Below are 9,137 nucleotides of genomic sequence, written 5' to 3'. Positions count from 1 at the left end.
GAGACTGGCCAAGTGGCTTAATCCCTGGCAACTTCCCCTTCTCCAACTATACAAGAGTGGGGGATATATCATGCTAAGCCGTGCCCTGTGCCACACAGAATTAGAATACGAGTTCACACAGAATGAGAACATCCCACAAAAGGAAGAATGTTAATCAAACTCATGGCTGGGGATTTCAGGGTGAGGGATATTAAAACTATTACCCTGGTAATCCTTGAATGTAATTTCGTTGTGAAAGATTCTAACACTCCAGATCTATATAGAGCAAACTATGAAGTCTCTCTTCATCCGCTTCCACTATCAACAGTTTGGAGCACACTCTTACTGTCTTTTTTCTTTGCATTTATGTAGATAATGTGCACAGGGCTAATAGCTAACACTAACTGGGCATTTACCACATATCAGGCACTGCCCCAAGCAATCTACATAGCGTAATGTATTTAATCTTCACAACAGCCACATGAGGCAAATTCTTTTATCATCTCTCTTTTACAGAGGGGGAAACTCAGACCCAGAGAAGTGTAGTAACTTCCCCAAAGTCATGCAGCTTTGGAGAGGAGGAGTTGGGATTCAAACTCAGGCAGCCTGGCCCCAGAGTCTATACATGTAACCATGGCATTCTGTTGTCTCTCATATATTTTCTTTTTCCATAAACGGGGTCATACCTTGTGCATCTTTTGCATCTTGTTTTTTACATTTGATATATTTTAGAGAACATCCCATGTCAGTTCTCATAGGACTGCTCCTCTCACTTTAATGGTGGCACAGAACTGCATGGTATTCCACAGACAAAGATGCTATAATATATTTGTTGATTCCTTGTTGATGGACTGTTAGTGCGTTTCCACACTCTCATTTTTACAAACAACCCTTTCACCATCATCACTTGAACATGTATCTTTGGATCTTTGGGAACTCATAGCTATTTCTAGAGATTTCTAGAAGTGAGGATTTAAATTTTCAGAAAATATTGTTAGATTGTCTTCCCAAAAGGAAGCCCCAGTTTGCACCCCATCATCAGTGTATAAGTCCCTGATCCCCACACTCTTGCCAACACTGGGTGGATATAGCTTTCATTTATTTTGTCACTGGATGGGGGAGATGGGAAAGTCATGTCTCGCTGGATGTTTTCCTTAGCATTTCCCAGATTACCGGTGAGCTCAGCATCTTTTCTTGCATTTTTTTTTTGATTGAAGTATAGTTGATTTACAATGTTCTGTTAATTTCTGCTGTACAGCAAAGTGACTCAGTTATACACACACACACACACACACACACACACATATGTGTATATATATATATATATTCTTTTCCATTATGGTTTATCCCAGGAGATTGGATATAGTTCCCTGCACCATACAGTAGGACCTTGTTGTTTTCAGCATCTTTCCAAATGTGTATAATGACCATTTCTGTATTACCTTCTGTGAATGTCCTGACAGAGTTAATAGGGCTGTGGATATCTAACGTTTCTTTCTCTGTGTAACCCAACTCCACCCTGTAGTCGCCGTTTATGGCTATCCAAATCCTCCTCTTTCCTGTGATAACAGTCCCTGTGTCCCCCTTTTCACCAATCTCCTGTGTGGTCAAATTCACAGCCTTTGACCCAAAGGGAGCCAACAGGTCCATCTCCAGGTCATGATGATTGGTTCAGGGCAGAGCTCACGACCCAAGAAGGGCCAACCAGAGAAAACAAGGCTCCAACCTTGACTTCTTTTCCAGCTCTTAGACAGAGAAACTCTGTCTTCCTCTGCATTTGGATCAGTGACATGAAGAATCCAAAGTTGCCAGGGAACCCCAAGAGAAGCAGGAAAATGAAGAAACTACAGAGAACGCAAAGTGAAGGAAGGCAGAGATTCTGAGTCTGGATGGTATTATTATCTGAGCCCCTGGATCCAGCTTCATCCGAAGTCAAGCCATGCCCGAACTTCCCCATTATGTAAGGGAATGGATTTCTTTGTTTTAATTATTATTATTTTTTAAAACAGCTTAGGTTGAGATTGTTGGGTTTTTTGGTTTTGGTTTTTTTCATTTTCACCCTGCAGTGACTGCTAACTGATCCCCATGTCCAGAAGAAAGAAAACACAGATTTGTATTGAAATGGAGCAGGACCCTATTGTCCTTCCCCCTGGCCCCATGTCCTCAGCCTGCCTTTTGTCTGTGGAAAAACTTTAGCCAAAGAATAAGTTTAATTAGAGAAGTGAGAAAACGTAGACACAAAGGAAGACAGTCCAACAAGACTAAATAATAATAGTTGAGTCATTAAGCATAGTCAAGGACCTTTAGTTCCTTCTCAAGAGCTATAGATAATATTCTGAGCCATATCCTGTGAGCTGTCTTACAGATACTGAAACCCCCACCAGGTGGAGAAGTTAACTACATGATGACCACCCATGACATAAGCTGCCACAATTCTGAAAACTGGCCTCAAGAAATGGATACAGAGATAGCCTCATCCACCAGAGGGCAGACAGCAGAAGCAAGAAGAACTACAATTCTGTAGCCTGTGGAAGGAAAACCACATTAACAGAAAGACAGACAAAATGAAAAGGCAGAGGACTTTGTACCAGATGAAGGAACAAGATAAACCTCCAGAAAAACAACTAAATGAAGTGGAGATAGGCAACCTTCCACAAAAAGAATTCAGAATAATGATAATGAAGATGATCCATGACCTCAGAAAAATAATGGAGGCAAAGATCTAGAAGATGCAAGAAATGTTTAACAAATACCTAGAAGAATTAAAAAATAAACAAACAGAGATGAACAATACAATAACTGAAATGAAAACTACACTAGAAGGAATCAATAGCAGAATAACTGAGGCAGAAGAACAGATAAGTGACCTGGAAGGCAGAATGGTGGAATTCACTGCTGTGGAACAGAATAAAGAAAAAAGAATGAAAAGAAATGAAGACAGCCTAAGAGACCTCTGGGACAACATTAAACACAACAACATTCGCATTATAGGGGTCCCAGAAGGAGAAGAGAGAGAGAAAGGACCCGAGAAAATATTTGAAGAGATTATAGTAAAAAACTTCCCTAACATGGGAAAGGAAATAGCCACCCAAGTCCAGGAAGTGCAGAGAGTCCCAGGCAGGATAAACCCAAGGAGAAACATGCCGAGACACATAGTAATCAAACGGACAAAAATTAAAGACAAAGAAAAATTATTGAAAGCAAGGAGGGAAAAATGGCAGGTAACATACAAGGGAACTCCCATAAGGTTAACAGATGATTTCTCAGCAGAAACTGTACAAGCCAGAAGGGAGTGGCATGATATACTTAAAGTGATGAAAGGGAAGAACCTACAACCAAGATTACTCTACCTGGCAAGGATCTCATTCAGATTTGATGGAGAAATCAAAAGCTTTTCAGACAAGCAAAAGCTAAGAGAATTCAGCACCACCAAACCAGCTCTACAACAAATGCTAAAGGAACTTCTCTAAGTGGGAAACACAAGAGAAGAAAAGGACCTACAAAAACAAACCTATAACAATTAAGAAAATGGTAATAGGAACATACATATTGATAATTACCTTAAACGTGAATGGATTAAATGCTCCAAACAAAAGACACAGGCTTGCTGAACAGATACAAAAACAAGACCCATATATATGCTGTCTACAAGAGACCCACTTCAGACCTAGGGATACATAGAAACTGAAAGTGAGGGGTTGGAAAAAGATATTCCATGCAAATGGAAAGCAAAAGAAAACTGGAGTAGCAATACTCATACCCGATAAAATCGAATTTAAAATAAAGAATGTTACAAGAAACAAGGAACTACATAATGATCAAGGGATCAATCCAAGAAGAAGATATAACAATTATAAACATATATGCACCCAACACAGGAGCACCTCAATACATAAGGCAACTGCTAACAGCTATAAAAGAGGAAATTGACAGTAACACAATAATAGTGGGGGACTTTAACACCTCACTTACACCAATGGACAGATTATCCAGACAGAAAATTAATAAGGAAACACAAGCTTCAAATGACACAATAGACCAGATAGATTTAATTGATATTTATAGGACATTCCATCCAAAAACAGCAGATTACAGTCCCTTCTCAAGTGCACATGGAACATTCTCCAGGATAGATCACATCTTGGGTGACAAATCAAGCCTTGGTAAATTTAAGAAAATTGAAATCATATCAAGCGTGTTTTCCAACCACAACGCTATGAGATAAGAAATCAATTACAGAGAAAAAAATGTAAAAAACACAAGCACATGGAGGCTACACAATATGTTACTAAATAACCAAGATATCACTGAAGAAATCAAAGAGGAAATAAAAAAATACCTAGACACATATTACACCTAGACACACGACGATCCAAAACCTATGGGGTGCAGTTTTATAGCAATACAAGCCTACCTCAAAAAAAAAGAAAAATCTCAAATAAACAATCTAACCTTACACCTAAAGCAATTAGAGAAAGAAGAACAAAAAACCCCCCAAAGTTAGCAGAAGGAAAGAAATCATAAACATCAGATCAGAAATAAATGAAAAAGAAATGAAGGAAACAGTAGCAAAGATCAATAAAACTAAAAGCTTGTTCTTTGAGAAGATAAACAAAATTGATAAACCATTAGCCAGACTCATCAAGAAAAAAAGGGAGAAGACTCAAATCAATAGAATTAGAAATGAAAAAGGAGAAGTAACAAGTGACACTGCAGAAATACAAACGATCATGAGAGATTACTACAAGCAACTCTATGCCAATAAAGTGGACAACCTGGAAGAAATGGACAAATTCTTAGAAAAGCACAACCCTCTGAGACTGAACCAGGAAGAAATAGAAAATATGAACAGACTGATCACAAGTAATGAAATTGAAACTGTGATTAAAAATCTTCCAACAAACAAAAGTCCAGGACCAGATGGCTTCACAGGTGAATTCTATCAAACATTTAGAGAAGAGCTAATACCCATCCTTCTCAAACTATTCCAAAAATTTGCAGAGGAAGGAACACTCCCAAGCTCATTCTATGAGGCCACCATCACCCTGATACCAAAACGAAAGACACTACAAAAAAAAGAAAATTACAGATTAATATCACTGATGAATATAGATGCAAAAATCCTCAACAAAATACTAGCAAACAGAATCCAACAACACATTAAAAGGATCATACACCACAGTCAAGTGGGATTTATCCCAGGGATGCAAGGATTCTTCAATATACACAAATCAATCCATGTGATACACCATATTAACAAATTGAAGAATAAAAACCATATGATCATCTCAATAGATGCAGAAAATCTTTTGACAAAATTCAATACCGATTTATGACAAAAACTCTCCAGAAAGTGGGCATAGAGGGAACCTACCTCAACATAATAAAGGCCATATATGACAAACCCACAGCAAACATCATTCTCAATGGTGAAAAACTGAAAGCATTTCCTCTAAGATCAGGAACAAGGCAAGGATGTCCACTCTCGCCACTATTATTCAACATAGTTTTGGAAGTCCTAGCCATGGCAATCAGAGAAGAAAAAGAAATAAAAGGAATACAAATTGGAAAAGAAGAAGTAAAACTGTCACTCTTTGCAGATGACATGATACTATACATAGGGAATCCTAAAGATGCCACCAGAAAACTGCTAGATCTAATTAATGAATTTGGTAAAGTTCCAGGATACAAAATTAATGCACAGATATCTCTTGCATTCCTATACACTAACAATGAAAGATCAGAAACAGTCATTAAGGAAACAATCCCATTCACCATTGCAACAAAAAGAATAAAATATCTAGGAATAAACCTACCTAAGGAGGTAAAAGACCTATACTCAGAAAACTATAAGACACTGATGAAAGAAATCAAAGATGACACAAACAGACGGAGAGATATACCACGTTCTTGGATTGGAAGAATCAATATTGTGAAAATGACTATACCACCCAAAGCAATCTACAGATTCAATGCAATCCCTATCAAATTACCAGTGGCATTTTTTACAGAACTAGAACAAAAGATCTTAAAATTTGTATGGAGACACAAAAGACCCTGAATAGCCAAAGCAGTCTTGAGGGAGAAAAACAGAGCTGGAGTAATCGACTCCCTGACTTCAGACTATACTACAAAGCTACAGTAATCAAGACAATATGGTACTGGTACAAAAACAGAAACATAGATCAATGGAATAGGATAGAAAAACCAGAGATAAACCCACGCACCTATGGTCAACTAATCTGTGACAAGGGAGGCAAGGATATACAATGGAGAAAAGACAGTCTCTTCAATAAGTGGTACTGGGAAAACTGGACAGCTACATGTAAAAGAATGAAGTTAGGCTTCCCTGGTGGCGCAGTGGTTGAGAGTCCACCTGCTGATGCAGGGGACACGGGTTCGTGCCCCGGTCTGGGAAGATCCCACGTGCCGCGGAGCGGCTGGGCCCGTGAGCCATGGCCGCTGAGCCTGCGCATCCGGAGCCTGTGCTCCACAACGGGAGAGGCCACAACAGTGAGAGGCCCACATACCACAAAAAAAAAAAAAAAAAGAATGAAGTCAGAACACTCCCTAACACCATACACAAAAATAAACCCAAAATGGATTAGAGACCTAAATGTAAGACTGGACACTATAAAACTCTTAGGGGAAACATAGGAAAAACACTCTTTGACATAAATCACATCAAGATTTTTTTTGATCCACCTCCTAGAGTAATGGAAATAAAAATAAAAATAAACAAATGGGACCTAATGAAACTTAAAAGCTTTTGCAAAGCAAAGGAAACTACAAACAAAACAAAAAGACAACCCTCAGAATGGGAGAAAATATTTGCAAACGAATCAATGGACAAAGGACTAATCTCCAAAATATATAAACAGCTCATGCAGCTCAATATCAAAAAAACAAACAACCCAGTTCAAAGAAGACCTAAATAGACATTTCTCCAAAGAAGACATACAGATGGCCAAGAAGCACATGAAAAGCTGCTCAACATCACTAATTATTAGAGAAATGCAAATCAAAACTACAATGAGGTATCACCTCACACCAGTTAGAATGGGCATCATCAGAAAATCTACAAACAACAAATGCTAGGGAGGGTGTGGAGAAAAGGGAGCCACCTGCACTGTTGGTGGGAATGTAAATTGATACAGCCACTATGGAGAACAGTATGGAGGTTCCTTAAAAAACTAAAAATAGAACTACTATGTGACTCAGCAATCCCACTACTGGGCATATACCCAGAGAAAACCATAATTCAAAAAGACACATGGGGCTTCCCTGGTGGCGCAGTGGTTAAGAGTCCGCCTGCCGATGCAGGGGACACGGGTTCATGCCCCTGTCCGGTAAGATCCCACATGCCGCGGAGCGGCTGGGCCCGTGAGCCATGGCCGCTGAGCCTGCGCATCCGGAGCCTGTGCTCCCCAACGGGAGAGGCCGCCAACAGTGAGAGGCCCGCGTACCACAAAAAAAAAAAAAAAAAGACACATGCACCCCAATGTTCACTGCAACACTATTTACAATAGCCAGGTCATGGAAGCAACCTAAATGCCCATCAACAGATGAATGGATAAAGAAGATGTGGCACATATATACAATGGAATATTACTCAGCCATAAAAAGGAATGAATTTGGGTCATTTGTAGAGACGTGGATGGACCTAGAGTCTGTCACACAGAGTGAAGTAAGTCAGAAAGAGAAAAACAAATATCGTGTATTAACGCATATATGTGGAACCTAGAAAAATGCTACAGATGAACCGGTTTGCAGGGCAGAAATAGAGACACAGATGTAGAGAACAAACATATGGACACCAAGGGGGGAAAGTGGCAGGGGCGGGGAGGTGTGTGGGATGAATTGGGAGATTGGGATTGACATATATACACTAATATGTATAAAATAGATAACTAATAAGAACCTGCTGTATAAAAAATAAATAAAATTCAAAAATTCAGAAAAAAATAAAGAAATGGAAACAAACCAACCCTGGAACTGAAGATTAACTGTACTTTTAACAGTCAAGATGACACTGGTCAGACCACCAATGACCAATTTCAAGATGACTGTCAGAGCTGACTGTGCTGTTTCTGCATGTAGCCGCCTCCCTTCACCTATAAAAGCTCTTACCCCCAGATTGTCACAGGGGAGGGATGGGGGAGGAGTCGGCCTTTGGACAGGCATCCACTGCCCCCACCCCCAGTTGCCGGCATTCAAAATAAAGCAAAGTTTCCTTTCCACCACCCTTGCCTTTTTACTGGCTTTTGGGCGACGAGCAGCCTGACCCCACGTTTGGTTACAATATTCAGCCAGACTTGGCTCTCAAGCCTCAAGGCCCATAGATGTGCTTCTAGAACTGCCCATGTGTTAAGTATGATTTTTTTTTTAATGCTAAAGCAGACGAGCTTGAGCCGTCGCTCCGCCCTCTCCCTCTCTCTGTTTCTGGTGGTGGATTCTGGAGAAGATGCACAGAAATGGCACCTTGCAAGGGGAAAGAAAACAAGGAAGAACAGGTCATCAGCCTCGGCCCTCAGGTGGCTAAGGGAGGAAATGTATTTGGTGTGTGCCACATTTTTGCATCCTTCAATGACCCTTTTGTCCATGTCACCGACCTTTCTGGCAAGGAAACTTTCTGCCGTGTAACTGGTGGGATGAAGGTGAAGGCTGACTGAGATGAGTCATCTCCATACGCTGCCATGTTGGCTGCCCAGGATGTAGCCCAGAGGTGCAAGGAGCTGGGCATCACTGCCCTCCACATCAGACTCTGGGCCACAGGAGGAAATAGGGCCAAGAGTCCTGGACCCGGGGCCCAGTCAGCCCTCAGAGCCCTCGCCCGCTCAGGAACAAAGATTGGGCAGATTGAAGATGTCACCCCCATCCCCTCCGACAGCACCCGCAGGAAGGGGGGTCGCCGTGGTCACTCTTTGTGAGAAGGACTCCTCAAATTATTGTTTTCTGTTAATAAATTGCCTTGATGTAAGCTCCAAAAAAGAAAATGCAAGGCATAAGTCCCACTGTTTTGGAAGGAAGCAAGGTAGGCACAGAAAAGACAATGCCTGGCTCTCAGGTCCTTGGAGACTTTTATTTTTTAATTTTTTTGCGGTACGCGGGCCTCTCACTGTTGTGGCCTATCCCGTTGCAGAGCACAGGCTCCGGAC

The 9,137-nt window shown here is 40.7% G+C and overlaps 1 pseudogene across 1 annotated transcript; it reads left to right on the top strand.

Annotated features, from left to right (window-relative positions):
• Nucleotides 1-8,453: 8,453 nt before the first annotated feature.
• LOC307063955 (small ribosomal subunit protein uS11-like) lies at nucleotides 8,454-8,909 on the top strand (annotated as a pseudogene). Its single transcript has one exon. The product of its transcript is annotated as a small ribosomal subunit protein uS11-like (transcript).
• The last annotated feature ends 228 nt before the right edge of the window (nucleotides 8,910-9,137 follow it).

The sequence above is a fragment of the Hyperoodon ampullatus genome (genome assembly GCF_949752795.1).
Source record: "Hyperoodon ampullatus genome assembly, chromosome: 14".
Classification (NCBI taxonomy): domain Eukaryota; kingdom Metazoa; phylum Chordata; class Mammalia; order Artiodactyla; family Ziphiidae; genus Hyperoodon; species Hyperoodon ampullatus.
This window is presented reverse-complemented; position numbering and strand designations above follow the sequence as displayed.